The sequence below is a fragment of the Pipistrellus hanaki genome (genome assembly GCF_964339955.1).
Source record: "Pipistrellus hanaki genome assembly, chromosome: 6".
Classification (NCBI taxonomy): Eukaryota; Metazoa; Chordata; class Mammalia; order Chiroptera; family Vespertilionidae; genus Pipistrellus; species Pipistrellus hanaki.
This window is the reverse complement of record NC_140508.1, coordinates 38,361,607-38,377,890: the sequence shown is the minus strand read 5'-3', so window position 1 is coordinate 38,377,890 and position 16,284 is coordinate 38,361,607. Positions and strand designations below refer to the sequence as shown.

Sequence of the window (16,284 nt, the reverse complement as noted above, 5' to 3'; positions counted from 1 at the left end):
CCTGCTGACCCCTCCCTGAAGCTTCCCCATCCACCGCCGCTGCCCCGGGGCCCCCACGTGACCTCCGGTGTACCTACGATCTGACCACACGCAACACCTGCCCTTCCCCGGCCCCTTTTCCTGGGCTCACATAGCCCCCATACCATGGGGATTAACTGCCTAGGTTCAAAACCCACCTCCGGCCCATTCTAGCTGTGTGACCTCGGGAAAGTTGCTCCCCCTCTCTGTGCCTCCGTTTCCTCACCCATAAAACAGGGGCAGAAATGATAAGCGACCTCCAAGGATTTCTGTGAGGATTAAAGGAATTCCTATTCATGAACTACTTAGAGCCCAGACGTAAGCAAATGTCCCGTCAGGGTGTGTCATCGATCCGTCACAGCAGCCGCTGGTACGTGCTGAATACCTACGACCTGCGAGGCCCCCTGCCCAGCGTCTCACCTGGGTCCTCTCACAGGGGCCGGGAGCAGGGGCCGCAGAGAAGCTCACTTTATGGTAAAGAGAGGGAGGCCCAGATGCATCCAAAAATGCATGTGGGATGCCAAAACTGGTGTGGCTCAGTGGATAGAGCATCGGTCTGCGGACTGAAGGGTCCCAGGTTTGATTCCTGTCAGGGGCACGTACCTTGATTGTGGGCTCAATCCCCAGTACGGGGAGTGCAGGGGGCAGCTGATGGATGTCTCTCTCTCATAGATGTTTCTAACTCTCTATCTCTCTCCCTTCCTCTATGTAAAAAATCAATAATATATATATATATATATATACATATACATATATATATATATATATATACACACACACACACACACACACACATATATTTTTTTAAAATGCATGTCAGAGAAGGGGATTTGGGGTGACGTTAGGAATTGCTGCTCATTTCTTTTGGAGGAATTATGGTTTTGTGGCTACTTTCTCTCTCAGACAGACATACTGAAAGATTGAAACATGAAACATGACGTGTGGGATTTGCTTCCAATGGCACAGGATGGGGATGCGACAGATGGGTGTGGAGGGGGCAGGACAGGCCGTGGGTTGATGGTGTTTGGGGCTCAGTGATGGGTTTATGGGGGTTCATTATACAAATATGCCTACACAATAGTTTTAAAGAGAAGATTAAATTAAATAACAAAACAAAAAAAATAATGTTTAGCCCCTTTCCCCCTTCCACCAACTGCCCTCACCCTGGGCAAACCATTATCGCCCTCCCCTCGCTGGATAACACAGTAATCTACCTGCCTCCGCTCTCGCTCTCCCCCCGCCCCCCCAAGCCCCGACTCCCACAGTCTGTTCTCCGCAGTAGCCAGATGCACTTAGAACCATCCCCTGGCCCTCATTTCACTCGCAGTTAAAAGTCAGCCTTACGGTTAAAAGCCAACCTGCGAATGGCCCAGAGACCTCCTTCACTGGTCCCTGGGGCAGTTTGCCCTTTTCTTCTTCCATTCTCCCCCTCACCCGTCCTGTTCCCCTGCCCTCCCTGCTGTTCCTCCCACACTCCCACCGTCCGGCCCCTCCCTACCGCAGGGCCTTGGCACTGGCTGTTCCTCCGCCGCCGGCATTCGCTACCCCCGGAGCAACGAGACTCGCCTCCCGAGCTTAGATGTGAGCTTCTGGGAGAGGTCTTTCCTCCCAGGGCCCCCTCTCACCACACCCACTCCTCACCCCCTTCGCCGTTCACCTCTGACCCGCAGCACGTGTCACCCTCCAAACGGTGTGCACACTCCCCTCCTTTGTGGGGCTTTTGTCTCCTCACCCAGAAGGTCACTGTGCGAGAACAGCGGTTTGTCCGGTTGGTTCTTTGCCTCTAGAACACTGTCTGGCACATGGCAGGGCTCAGTAAATACCCTGTTTCCCCAAAAATAAGACAGTGTCTTATGTTAATTTTTTCTCCCAAAGTTGCGCTAGGTCTTATTTTCAGGGGATGTCTTATTTTCGGGGAAACACGGTATTTATGGAAGGGGGTGGGAGTGGAAATGGAGTGATGGAGGGAAGGATGGAGGGGTGGATGGATGAATGGATCCTACCCAGGACCCCACAAGATGAGTGGGGTCCTGGGTAGGATCTCTGCCCTGGGTCTGTCCAGCACCACCACAGCCTGTGCCCCGACCACTGCGCTCTCCTGCCACGGCCTGGCACAGCCAGGCGGCAGGGCCTCCGATCCCCCTGACAGACAGAGCCACGTGCACGTCTGGGACAGCCTCAGACCCAGAGCCCCGCCCGGCAGGCGCTGGGACGGGGACCAGGTTCCGGAGCATGTTTGCTGAATGAGCAAGGAGCGAATGACGACGGAGCCGGGGGCTGTCTGTGGGCCAGGGCGGCCCGGACGTGTCTGGTCCCATATTCCTGCCGCAAACACGCCGGGGGCTGACAGGCCTCAAACCGGCTCTGCCAGTGTGGCGGGGCGGGTGGGGCGGCGCTGCAGGCTCACGCTGGCCTGGCCCTGGCGGAGGGAGGGAGGGAGGGAGGGGGCTCCGGAGAAGAGACCCGCAGCCTGGGGAGCAGCCTGGGAGAGCACAGTAGACCGCGGCGCTCAGTCCTGCAGAGATGGGACTGGTCCAGGCCCCGAAAGTTCTCAGGTTCCCTCCTGAGCAGGAAGGGGACCCCTTTCCAGCCCCGGGCCCTGCCGGACCTGCACTGCGGAGGGCAGCAGCCCTTCCCGCCAGGGCCCGCCACAGTCTGGAGCCTCAGACAGAAGGGCCCGGTGGGAGGTGGCGGCACCGGCCCAGGACAAAGCGTGTAAAACCCTGCTCTGTCCCCCGCTACTGCGTAGCATGGGCCCTCCTGTGACCTCTGCACTCCGTGGGAAGTGGTGCTGGGATGGGTTCCGGGTCCTTCAATCCCAAGGTCCTGAGTGACCGAGAAGAGGCCCCTCCGCACCTCCGGGCCCACCCCAAAGCCCAGCTCTAGGGGTGAACATGACCGGAGCCCAGACTCGCACACATGTCCTTACTCCCCACACAAACAGCACTGCCTGCTGGTACTAAACAAGAACACCTGCTGATGCTGAGCGCTTACTGTAGCCCAGCACCAGGCTCGGAGCTCTACAGGCGCTGTTTCCCCTGGTCCTCCTCGCAGCACCGGGGGGCAGGAACCTCCGCTTTCTCATCTGTGAAATGGGTGGGGTCCTGCCAGTTCGGGCTAAGGGATAGCGGCAGGAGGACTCAGTCCAGCCCTCAGGACAGCGTGCGGGCCCACGTGCCCCCAGATATATTAGGAAGAAGGGGAGCGAACAGAGCCCAGCCCCTCATGATCAGCAGCCGAGAGAGGAAGAATGACTCCTCCTGTCCCCCATGTAACCCAGTCCCAAGCCCTGTCAGTCCCTCCTCCAAACACATCCTGAATCCCCTTCCTTCCCTCCACCCAGCCTCTTCCCGAAGGCTGGCCCATCGGGGGCAGAAAACCTTTCTCAGGTGTCCATCGGGACCAGTAACTTTTGCTTATTAGGCTCACAGGCCCTGAACTCAAAGACTGCGAGCAAAGTCCTCTCAGGGCCCTCCGGCCCTTACAGTGAGTGGACTCCACCAGCCCACGCCCTTCATTCATTCCGCCCTTCATTCATTCCGCTTCCACACCTCTGCTTCCCCTTTCCCAGAGAATGCGGTGCACCCCTGCCTCGGGCCCTCTGTCCTTCCCTCACTTCCCCGGATGTTCACGCCTAATCCCCTCACTTCCTTCGGCAGCTTTACTGAAATGACACCTACTCAGAGAGGCCCTTCCCGGCCACCTGCTTAAAGGGCAGCACACCCAGACAGCCTGCTCTCTGCATCTCAGTGCAAAAACCACCTCCTCCCAGCAGTCCTCTCGGACCTCCCCCGGCCCACGTGAGGACCTTCAACTTCTCCTTCCTGGCCCCGCCCACAGCCCTAGCACATCCCTCACTCACTGTATGATGAGTACATGTCTGGTGAGGACAAGGGACACGTCTGCCACACGCACAGCTGAGCACGTGGGAGTGGGTGTCAGATTCAGAACAGTTAGCAGCTGGGATGACTGGGCACCATCTGGTCAGAGCAGACAGTGGCCCAAAGCAGAGCACCTAGCGTGGAGCGGGCACTCGGTAATGAATGAATGAGCGAGCACATGGAGGGATGGATGGATGGATGGAGGGAGGGACGGATGGATGGGTAAGTGAACAGGGCACGCACAGTGGGCCTGGGATTTGCCAGAGATACCTGTGGCCCTGAGAAGGTGGTCCCAGAGGGGAATGGCTTTCCCACGTTCACCAGCCAGACTGTGGCCTCAGCAGCTGCAGCCGGCCTGGCCGCTCCTCCTGCACAAACCAGCTTTCAGTTCCCATCCTCTCCGTCGGAGGAAACTCCTTCCCCCTCGGGAACTGGGTGAGGAGGAGGGGCAGGTGGCCCTTTCGTCCCCAAAGAGTGGGGGCTCCCAGGCTCCATCTGTCCCACCACAAAGGGGCTTTGTGCTCGGTGCCGAGAGCCTGGGGCAGGCCGGAAGTCGCCCTCCGCTGCCCAGCCGGTCCCAGAACCCCCAGTAAGCCCCGTCGCAGGAGCTGGCCTGGTGCTGGGCGCGGCCCTCTAACATCTCATTTCTGTTCTCCAGGAGGGAGGCCCTGGGATGACCCCCATTTCTGTGGCTGGGGGAACCAAGGCTCAGAAAGGCCAGCTCTCCCAGCCAGCGAAGACCATCTGGCACCATCCAGGCCATTCAGGCCCGTCTGGCACCAGAGTCGTCAGCTACCGCTCTCAGCACCCCCTGTCTGGAGTAGGGACCCTGTGGGCTCAAGAGGGTGGAGGGGCCTTTCTGGAAGCACAGGTGGCCTTGCCCCTTACAGGGAGGTTGCCTATGGGAGGGAGGCTGGCCCCTGCGCCCGGAGCTCTTACACACACCCAGCCCATATTCCCGGCACTTCTGGAATCTGCCAGCCAGGCCCCAACACGTCCCCGCCACTTCCTGCCAGTCAGGGCACCTGCAGGGAAAGGACGTAAGGGCAGGCAGGCCAGAGGGTAGAGGCCCCCCAGCCCTCACCCCGCTGTTCCCCTTTCAACCCAGATCTACCATTTGCCTGGCCAGCCAGCACCCACCTTCTGTCCAGGCTCATCAGCTCTCGGGGAAGCCACCAGGGCCACCTCACCAAAGCCACACTCCCCTGAGCCAGGCACTTCCCACAGCGCTGGCTACGTCAGGCCTACAGCAGCCTCTCCTCACGGCCTCAGGGCGGCACGCAGACGTCGGAGCAGGTACTCGAGGCCCTCCACGGACTGACACTGGCCACCCCTCAGGTTAAATCTCCTCCGCGCCTCTGAGCTCCAACCAGAGGAATGGCTCCTGCAGTACCTTCAGGCCTGTGCTCAAGCCCCACCTCACCGCAGAGAATCGTCCCAGCCTTCCAGGTATGTCACATGCACCGCTTCTTCCAGGAAGCCTTCCCTGACTCACTCCCTCCAAAGCCCCAGACCAGCCTCAGCCTTCCGCCCCGAGCGGAGGTTCTTGATCCCCATCCGGAACCCCAGCCTCAGGTGGGCTGCCTTCCCTTGACAGCAGTCATTGAGCACCTGAGCCCAGTCTGACCCTTCTCTGTCCTCTCTCCACACCTTCCGCAGGAGGCCTGCCCTCATCCACCTGCTCATCCTCTAACGGCCTTGAACATGACGCGCAGCGCCCACCTCCTCAGGCTCTGCCTGCACACACTAGACGACTGCCCACCTCCAGATCTTTGCCCCGCGGGCTGCCGTTCTCCCCAGCGAGTCCTCAGCCTTCTTTTTTCCTCCTGAGTTCCTGCTTACCACTGAGCCTCAGGCCAGGTGTCACCTCCTCCGGGAAGCCCTTCTGGCATGGGTGATGGACTGCCACGGTTCAGTCGGCACCTCCCCCAGGGCAGGGCAGTGAGCAGGCTCCCGGAGGGTACTTTTGGGGTCCCCAGCACCCAGCACAAGGGCCAGACATCACCAGCAGGTACTTGAGACTCCAGCTGCCGACTCCCTACCCGGAAAACCCAGGGGCAGAGGGCAGGAGCAACTGCCCCTGGCAGTGCCGAGTCCCACTTTGCCCGGCGCAGTCCACAGACCTGAGGTATAGGCGGAGGGGGCCTCTCTGTGCAAATGGCCAAATGGTAACCAAACCCACGTTGTTTCTAAATCTAGGGCACAGGAGAGAAACGGGAACAGCAGAGTTGTCCCCAAATAGAACGGTGGCTCATCTGGTTCCAGGGCCTCCGGGAACACCTGGCAGGGGTGGGGGTGGGGAGGGCAGGTGGCCGCTCCCAAGGACCGAAAGGAAATCTGAAGACTGAAAAGCAGAGGAGTCAACCTCATCACCATCGGCACGGATACCCCAACCACTTCGCACAGGGCCAGTCCAAACCCACGTACCCCTCCTGGCTACAGGGTGCTCCCTAAGCTGCCCCCCTCAGAGCCTTCGCTTGCATGGACCCTCTGCCTGGAATGTAGTTCCCCGGCTGCCAATCAGAATCCTGCCATCTCTATGCCCCTGACCACTGCCTGGGCCCTCTCTGTAAGCCTGGCATGGGCAGGCATGTGAGAAGAATGAGATTATCAGGTCTTCTCAACATCCCTGCGAGGAAAGGATTCCTGCACCCATCTCACAGATGAGTAAACTGAGGCTCAAAAAAAAAGAGAAGCCATTTGCCCAAAGGACACAGCCAAAGAGGCAGGTGGGCCAGGTGATATGATGGGTCCTAGGTGCCAGCAGTCACAGGGCACCCAGAAGGCCTGGTGGGGCCTGGATCAGCCTCCTACGCAGGCCCAGCGAAGTATACAGGGCACAATCCCACCTGCCTCGGCAGAATAACTCCCCCCCCTAGTTGGCTGGCTGCTGAGGGAGGAGCCGCGTTGGCACAATGTGATGAGACTGTCTCCTACACAATATGCACAGACCCACTGTACAGATGAGAAAACTGAGTCCTGGAAGGGGACAGTTTCCCCATCTGGAAAGTGGGATGTCCCCCCAGGAACCTCTGGCTGTGACACCCTACGGTGGCCTGGTGGACCCCGTTTCCTTTCTCTGATTTCGGTTCCCCTCTCTAGAGAACAGGGCTGTCATTCCGTTCCTCTTCAGGTTGATGCAAATCGTAATAAAACAACAAGGAACATTTATTATTGAGAGCGTACTATGTGCTGGTATTGCTGAGCAAGTCTTGCACACTAACTCACTTGATTCTTAGAACAAGCCCAGGATGTGGAGACTGCCACGTGACCCGTTTTCCAGATGGGAAAACCGAGGCACAGAAAGGTGAACTGATTCACGGAGCCACACAGATGGTGGATGACAGCAGTTAGAAGGAGAAGACCCTGGGCTAGGAGCCGGCGTGCTTACAGGAGGGGCACCTGGCCTTCACCCTGCCCTGAGAGAAACGGGGAGGGGCTGGGGAAGGGTCAGGGGTCAGGCAGGGAGCACAGAAGGACTCAGCCTGGAGGATGGGGCAGGCCTGTGCTGCTCAGAAAGCCCTGGGTCCAAATCCAGGCACTGGGTGACCTTGGGCAAGTCCCTTGGCTTCTCTGAGCCTGTGTCCTCTTTGGTGAGATGGAGCCAGACGTTCTGCCTCTCAGGGATTCTGTGAGGATCAGACCCAGGCGTTCACGGGTGCTGAAGGAATGAATGACTATTAAAGGAATCCAGGGCTTGTCCATGCAGCTCACTGCTCCTTCAGGATCCTGGTTGTATCTGATTCTGCACTCAGAAGCGGAGGGAATGTGGACACGAACTGCCTCTTTAATTCCTAAAAGGAACCCTCCCAGCTCTGCCAGCCTTCCAGGCTGTGTGACTTCAGGCAAGTCAGTTCACCTCTCAGAACCTCTAGATGCCCCTTTAGGCAATACGTGGAGGCTTTAAGGGACTATGAGAGGGGGCTCACGGGGATGGGGAGAGGGGGCAGGTTCAGTTCCATCTGTCCAGCACAGAGAACAGCTGGCATGACCTGGTCAAGTGTTGTCCAGTGCACTGCAAGGTTGCAGGTTCGATTCCCTGTCAGGGCACATAGGGAAGGCAACCAATTGACATATTTTTCACATTGTTCTTTCTCTCTTTCTCTCCACCCCCCTCCCCTTCTCTCTCTAAGCTTGCCCTCGGGTGAGGATTAAACAATAAGAAGAATCGAATGACCTGCCAACTAAGGCAGGACATGTCAGAGCCCTGAGGGAGGGCAGGGGAGGGCAGAATGGGCTCCGGTTGGGCAGAGAGGATGGTCAGGGAGACAGAGGCCGGTGCGGAGAGGAAGGGCACAGAGGCTCTGGGACCCCCAGAGGCCAAGGCGTGGAAGCTGACATCCCAGGGCGAGCAGAAAGACAGCCAGTGGTTCCGAAAGGCCAAAGGTCACCTGAGTGGAAGGGAAATGTGGGAGGTGATGGGCGAGAAGGTAGAGGGCAGAGCTCTGGCCCAGACCAGCAGCCCCTACAGGAGCCCGGGCTGTGGAGCCTGGGCCCATCCTGGCCTCTCTTCGCCTCCGCTGCCTCCCAGGCCAAGTGGGCAAAGATACAAAGTGCCGGTGCTTACCCAGCGGCCACCTCTGGAGAGATGGATGCATTTGGGGGTCAGGGGATGGGGGATGGAGAGAGTACGGAATGTCAGGGATGAGGGCACAAAGAGGCCATGACGAGTTACAGGTGGGCAAGGGTGGAGGCGGGAGCTGGGCTCAGGCAGGCTGGTTAGAGCTGGTGACTTCCAGTCTATCCAGCCACCACCCTTGTCTGTCGCTAGTTAACCTTTCCTCAGCCCCGCCCCACAGGTCAAGGCCACCATGGACAGAGGTGTGTCCAGGCTCACGCCTTGGAATCAATCGGCCTACAGAGGCCCAGCAACCCACCTTGCCAGGGACCTACCTTCTTAATCACAGGCACTCAGAAATAGTACGCATGTCCTGGGTACAGGCCCTGCACCAGACAGAGCAGGCACACATTCGCTCACCTGAAGCTCCCATCACCGCATCAGAGCCGGTACTGGTACTGTCCTCCCACTGCACAAGCAGGGAAGCTAAAGCTCACCGCCATCACTTCCCCACAACCATACACAGCGAACAAGGGGCACAGCCAGGGTTCGAGCCCAGATCCAACCAGCTCCAAAGGCCTTGCTAACGTCCACTGAGCACCCTGCTACGCCAATCCTGAGACCTGAGGGTTCCCTGTGAGATCGGAGTACTCCAGGCCCAAGTGGAGATCCATCGGTCAGACCTGCAAGTCCAGAGTCGCGATACCTGCTCCCAGCAACACGCTCAGCCCCGCCTAGGGAAAGATTTCAGCCACGCTGGTGCACACGCAGCCGGACTCAGGTGTCCAAAACCACCCAGAAGCCGGAAGTCTGGGCTCACACTTCACTCCGTGGCCCCAGCCCTTGGCCTTGCTGAGCCTCAGTCTCCTCTGCGATGTAATAGGAACAAAAGCCCCATGACCATGGCCCCAGCCCTTGGCCTTGCTGAGCCTCAGTCTCCTCTGCGATGTATTAGGAACTAAAGTTCTACCCTCCCCACGATGGGGGAAGGGACGGAATGGGCCGCCTGCTCTGACCTGGGTGGGAAGAGCACAACGCAAAGACACTGACATCGAACAGAGTGAAAGTCAAGGCCACACACCTGGACAGAGCAGCCCAGGAGGAGACAACCGACCCTTAACGGGGAAGCCAAACTTCCCACCACCACCCAAGCCCGACTTCCCGCCCCCGGCACTGGAAGCTTGAGGGCTCAAAGGACCCACTCCCAGAGGGCCTTACCAGCCCCGCGGCGGGCAGCAAAGCAGAGTGCTCTGCCTGGCCCACCCTGAGGGGTAGGATCCCCACCACAGAGCCTCAGAGAGGGAAGAACCCTCGCCCCACAGGTGAGGAAACTGAGGACCAGAGCAGGAAGGGAGCTGGCCCAGATCACCCGGTTCTCCTTCCCTCTGGCTTCTCATCTCATTCTAGAATTTCTCTGGGCAGTTCCAGGGGGAGGGGCCCAGGTGGCAGGGAAGTCACTCGTGCCCCACAGCAAGGAGGAGGGAAATGGCGGTGTTGGCTTCCAGTTCTAGGATCCTCTCCAACCCCTGACCCCTTGGCTCAGCCCCACCCAGGCTGTGGGAAGGGGCAGGCTGGCTAACTGGGTAGGGAGAGCCCTGGATCAAAAGACAAAAGATGTGCATTTTCCTCCCGGCTTGGAGACTATGTCCTGGGTCTTTCTGGCCTCGTTTCCCCCATCTGTGAAGAGAAGGCCAGAATAGATCAGGAACAACAAACTCAGGGCACCCATAGGGTGTTCTTTCATCCTCTGCCCACGGCAGACATTACAAATCTATCGCCGTGCTCTTTCCCATGGAGCCAAGACCGAGCCTCAGAATGCTTCTCCACACAGCAGTACAGGGCTGGAGAATTACCCGAGACTGGATAATAGCTGAGCCCCCCTGAGGGAGGAGAAGGGGAAAAGAAAGACTTAGCATTTCCTGAGTATCCAAGAGAGTCGAGCCACGGGGGACGTGAGCTGATTGAATCTTCACAGGGGAGAGGTGCAGCGGCCGAGGCTCGGCAAGGCTGCATGACTGGCCTTCGGACACCGGAGCTATCTACTCAACCACCCTCCCCCAGAACAGTGACACACAGCCAGCCAACAGCCAGCACGGAAGCCCCTAACGCTCCACTCTCCTCTGGGCCCTACTACGTGCAAGCCTCATGCCCATTCTACAGGCTCAGAGACGGAGTCACCGGGAGGGGTGCCAGCTGCCAGAGGGAGAAGGACTGGAGCCCGTGTCTGGCTCTTCCCCACTCGTATTTACCAGGTGAACGCATGAAGCACATGGTGCCAGTCCTCTCGGGACATCGTGGGAGCCATGACTCATACATAGCACCCCACTTCAGAGATGAGGAAACTGAGGTGCCCCAGAGGAAGTGCCTCCCCCAGGGGTTCAAGTGGAAACCAGACCGTTTACCAGGGAGATAAGGGGGCGGGGACCGTGGAAGGGAAGCGAAGGGCTCTGGGAACCCAAAGGGAGACGGAGGTGTGGGGGATCACATGATGGAGGCAGGAAATGAGGCTCTGGTGGAAGGCCCGGCGCAGGGCGCAGAGGGCCTCTGAAGTGGCTCTAAGGCCCACAGTGACAGGGGAGGCTCCTGGCAGCTCCCAGCACCGGACCAGGAGTCCAGAGCCCTACAGCCTCGACTCAGCCCTGTCACTTGTCCACGGGGAGAGACCCTAGTCACGGTCTAGTCAAGAGGCTTCTCCCCGCTGTATGTTCATCTGGAAAATGAACCGCCCTCGCCCCAGGCCAGGCTTTCAAGAAGCTGGGGTGAGCTGGACCCTCCCTCCCCGGGTCAGCCTCCGCACACAGAGAGGTCAGGGCAGAGCTAACTTCACCCCGAACACGGTGGCCCCGGCTGCCAGCATCCCTTCCTGGGACAGTCCTGCCCAGATCAGCACCTCCAGGCTCAGTGAGGTCATCACGCAAAGCCTTCGCCACGCAGCTGGCGAGGCGAGACTCACTGTGCCAACCGACCTGCCCAATGTAATGCCACGCAAGTGCCTCCCTGTGCCAGGCACGGGGCACACAGCCCTCCTTTCACCCTTGCCTGATAGGGAGGTAGTTATTGTCCTCCTTTTCAAGACAAGGAAACTAAGTCTCAGATACAATGAGTGACCCAAAGACACACAAGTGAAGACGGTCAGACCTGTCTGACTCCGGAGCCCTTACCACACCTCTGGTCTCCAGCTGACCCCTCCACTGCTCCCCACCTCACTCCCAGCCTCCAGCTACCCTGCACTGCACTTCCCCAACGCACAGCTCTCACTCTCCCCTGCCTTCCTGCTAGTGAACTCCTACGCCACTTCCAAAGCCCAGCCTCAAACGCCTCCTCCTCTTGACCCGATCTAGGCCTCCACGGAACACCTGGAGTCCATCCCACAGATCTAGTGCTACCAGATGCCTTGGCCAGCTCAGTACCCCTGGCCTTCCGCATGGAACTGTTCACACAGGGGACCCCCCTCAGCTCCCAGTGTGAAATGACGGCCAAACTCTCCTCAAGGCCCACATGGTCCAGCCCTGCTGCTAACACCTCTCACCTAATCCTCTGAATTCTCTGTCTGCAGACTCACCGGCTTTCCCACTGCTTCTCCACAGCAGCACCTACTCCTGCACCACAGGGCCTTTGCACACGCAGTTTCCTCTGACAAGCCCTTCCCCTAGCTCCTCCACGCCTGACCAACTCCTCCGCGCTTCTTTCAAGATCCTCTGTTTCCCACACCTCTTTCTCTGCACCCTTATCACATCCGTGATTATACATTCATTCATTTGGCAACTTGTTTGCCATTTGGCTCACCCCCTAGACCCACATTTCTGGCAGGCCAGGGATCTCTTCACAATTCCCCAGCAGGAACCCTCCCCGGCCAGCGCCTCCCCACCCGGATCAGAAGCAAAGAAAGAGCACCCTGTCCCCTTGTTAAGTGAACTGCTGCTCCTCTCAGCACCACCTCCTGGCAGCCTCCCAGCGCCTCCCTCCAGCTCGCACTGCCAGCCCCCTCCCCACACCGCTCAGCCTGAGTTCAAAGCTCCTAGGACACAGGCGGCGCTCAATGGTCATGGACGCCTGTATCAAGGTGGGTTTGGGAAACACAGAGTCCACTGCGGGCCAGGGGCGTGAGAGGGTGTCGGTCAGCAGGTCACTGAGCCATCTCCTGCCTGGTTCCCAGGGCACCATCAGGGAAGCAGCAAAAGCAGGAACTGGCTGTGAGCTAGGGATAGTTCGAGCTCCAGGAAGAGGCTAAGGGAGAGGAGGAGACAGAGCAGGGGAGAGGTGGCAGAGGAGGGCCTTCCTGGGAGAGGTGGGCCTTCAGCTAAGCCTTAAAGAGCAAGAGCAGATAAGCAGCTCAGAGGACAGGGCAGCCCAGGCAGGGCCAACGTCAGGAGCAAAGGCCCAAGGGCCACCCAGGAGGACCTGGCCAGACAGTCAGCTGAGAGAGGTGACACACCATAAATCACCTCCCTGGGGTGGAAAGACCACATCACCAAGACAACACACATCACCAAACAGCCTCGTGTCTCCCACGCCATCACCCACCGGTACAGTCCTTTCCCACAATGCCATGTGCCTGGTCGCACACTGGGCAACTCCTGCTGCCCCGACCATGGAGGGGTTCGAGGGCAGCTGGGCTGGGGTCCCCGAGGTCTAGGTTCTAATTCCGGTGCCAAACTGTGTGGCCCTGGTCAAGTCACTTCCCCCCTCTACACCTGTTTCTCCATCGGCAAAATGAGGACAAGCAGGAGTCCCTGCCTCGCAGGAGGTGCTCAGCAGATGTTCGCAGCTATCGTTCTCACTGGCCCATTTCAGAACGGAGGCCAGAAGGAGCAGGGAGTTGCCTACGGTCACACAGCGGCTGGGTGGCAGGGCTGTGCAGGGGGTATGAGGAGGCTTCCCCTGAGGGCCTATAACCTTACCCACTTCAGGAAATCCATCCAGGGAAGTGCTCATTAATTAAGCGCCTACTACATGCCAAGCCCCTCCGTGCAGAAACACATAGGTTCTTGCCCCAAGGATTCCCATTCCGCCGATGGGAATTCAGAGGCCAGTGCCCTGGCCCCAGGTCACCCAGTGGGATGAGCAGCCCAGGCGTCTGGCCTCCCCAGCCAGGAGGCTGAGAAGAGGGTCAGCAGCAGGAGGACCAGCCCAGCCCATTCTTGAAAACAGTCTCATCTCCTCTCACTCCCTGTAGCGGGGCCTGGACTCAGCCCAGTTCACCCAGGGACCACGCTCCAAGCGTACAGAATCCCTGGAGTTCAGAAAGCCTCCCCAGGGCCCCCCCCCCCCCCCCCCCAGGCTCTGTCCACGCTCAAGCTGGCCCGAAAGCCCCAGAGAGGGAACCGGTACCCCACAGGTGAGGTCCTTAGGTTCACCCCCTCCGCCAGGCCCACCGGCCACGGGGGAAGACCCTCCAGCTCGGAGAGGGAAGGCAGTTCTCTGAGGATCGCCAGCAAGGGCAACCACGCCCAACCCGGGCCAGGCGGGCAGGTGGACCCGGCCTGGGGGTGAAACCCCAAAACTTTTGTCAACTTCTGAGCAGGTAGGCCTCTGGGCGCCATCAGGGGTGAGTCTGGGGGCTGGGCCCCGGAGGGCCCGAGCACAGTCTGGCCCAGTCCCTTCCAAGCCAGTGGCACCCACCAGGCCCTGCCCAAAGCCCCAGGAGGACAGAGGTTCCGGTGCCCAGCCAGCGCCCCCAGGCCTGGGTGCCGCGGGACCCCTCCCCACCTCCCCTCCTGGGCCGGGCACCAGGCCCTGCGCCGTGGCCAGAGGTGGCGCCGCCTGGCTCAGATTTCGGATTTGGCCTAGACCCGGCCTGGAGGCTGGGGCCGGGCTGGCTATCCTCAAGGGGCTCCGAGGGGCAGGGGGAGGCGGAGGAGGTCCCCGCGGGGACAGGACCCCGAGCCCCCGCCCGGCCCCCTCCCTCCCTCCGCGGCATCACAACAAAAGGCCGACCTGGGCGAGCCCTGCGCGCCCGCCCGGCGCTCCGGGACCGCGGACCCGTCGGGGGTGGGGCGGAGGGGGGACCGGAGCCCTGCGGCCCGGCGATCGGCGCCAGGGTGGTCCCGGGCGGGGCTCCCAGCGCCGCTGGGACGGGGCGCGGGGCGGGGGCGCTCACCTGGGCGGCGGGCGGGCGGCGGGCGCACCGGGCAGATGGGCGCGCGGAGGGCGGCCCGGGGCGCCGGGGTCGGGCAGACGGCGGCCAGGCCGCTCCGGCTCCCAGGCCGGAATGGATTCCGGGCCGGGAGAGAGCGAGCGGGAGAGAAAGGGAGGAGGAGGAGGAGGAGGAGGAGGAGGCGGCGGCCGGGAGGGAGGGAGGAGAGGGAGGGAGCGCACGAGCAGGGAGGAGGGGCCGGGAGGAGGAGGAAGGAGGAAGCGCGTGGGAAGGATTCCCCGCCGGTGAGTCGAGAGAGACCCGTGCGCGGCCCCCGACCCAAGCAGGGGGTTGGGGGGTCCAGGAGCAGCGGGGGGTGTTGGGGGGGGGGCGGGGACGGAGGCTCGAGGCGCAGGAGACCCGCCCCCCACCCCGCCCGGTAAAAACGCCCCACCCTGGAGGACCCCCATGGGTCCCCGTGCCAAAACGCCCCTCTTTAATTCCCCCCAGCCTACCCACCCTATTTCCTCCACATCTACTCCTTGCAATATTAGTAATAGTAATAATAATATCAGCGCTAATGAAGCCCTCCGTTTCTTCCCAGGTGCCATGCCCATGGTCTGGGAGACCTTGGATCTATTCCTAACAACCCGCTGGGCTGGGAGGGAGTGGGGGGGGGGGGTGATTATCTCCATTTTACAGATTAGGAAACTGAGGCACGGGCTCTGGCCTTGATCTTAGTTTCCCAAAGTGGGGACTGGGGCCTGAGACACAGTGTGGAGAAGAGAAACGTTAATTTTTAATAGATTCGTGCTCATTTTAATGTGCTCTTCTTTAAAAAAGCAGGTAAGGCAGCCCATCAAAGTCAGTCTGGATATGACTGCTGAGGAAGGGGCTGAAGCGGGGCGTTCGTGGTAATTATTACCCTTTCAAGTAGATAAAAAGGCGAAGTGCATCTGGATGCCGGGGGCAGGAGTGAAGCAGAGAAAGTGGGCACCCAGGAAATGCCACTTTAGCCACAAGGCCACCCACCACCACCATCTGGCCCCACCGTTCTCCCACCCCTCCTGGCTCAGGCTGCCCTCCTGGGGGTCAGCACCGCACCCACCCGGGTTCTTCCCCTGTCCTCCTGGACTCATAGCCGGGATTCAGCTTTAAATACCGCTGGCTTCCTTCTCGGAAAGTTCTCCCATTTCACTGATGAGAAACTGAGGCCCAGCCAGGTCAAAGGGCACGAGGCCTGGATACCTGCTGAGAGGAGCAGGGAGGAGAACCCTGGCACCTGGGAGGCGAAGGCCTCTCAGGGTATACACATAGCACCCCGGAGACCAGGAATGAGCAAAGCCCTGAGCCAGACTGATCTGGGTTCAAGGGTAGGCTATTTGCACCTTGTACAAGTCAGAGGAGTGACCATGGACACAGATGACTCCTGGGAAGGTGATGCTAACAAATGATGACTCTTATGCTTAGTAAACTGAGGGCTGAGGGGGGAGGGGCTGCCGGAAGCCACATAGCAAGTCAAGGGAAGAGCCGGCTCCAGAGGCCATCCTCTGCTGGTGACTGGCGAAATGGCTTCCCTGTTTACAAGGCTGGCTTACAGATTAACCTCCGCTTCCCGGATTCTGGGTGGGCCCCTTGCTGGAGGAGCAGGTTTCCCAACCCTCCTTCGCTCTGCAGACGCATCTGAAGGTCTGTATTGGCCACATGGAGCTAGGGATGGGCTATTCACCCAGTGACGTGCTGGACCTGGA

At 59.8% G+C, this 16,284-nt stretch overlaps 1 protein-coding gene across 3 annotated transcripts in view; it reads right to left on the bottom strand.

Annotated features, from left to right (window-relative positions):
- The window catches only part of SRC (SRC proto-oncogene, non-receptor tyrosine kinase), a 54,318-nt gene extending 39,576 nt beyond the window's left edge, over positions 1-14,742 (bottom strand). For 2 of the 3 annotated variants that reach the window (XM_084888683.1, XM_084888684.1), the window contains exon 1: positions 14,558-14,742. The gene's annotated coding sequence lies outside the window, so the exon portion shown is untranslated. The remainder of the gene's footprint in view (positions 1-14,557) is intronic. The other variant, XM_084888685.1, reaches the window with a different exon arrangement.
- Between the last annotated feature and the right edge of the window lie 1,542 nt (positions 14,743-16,284).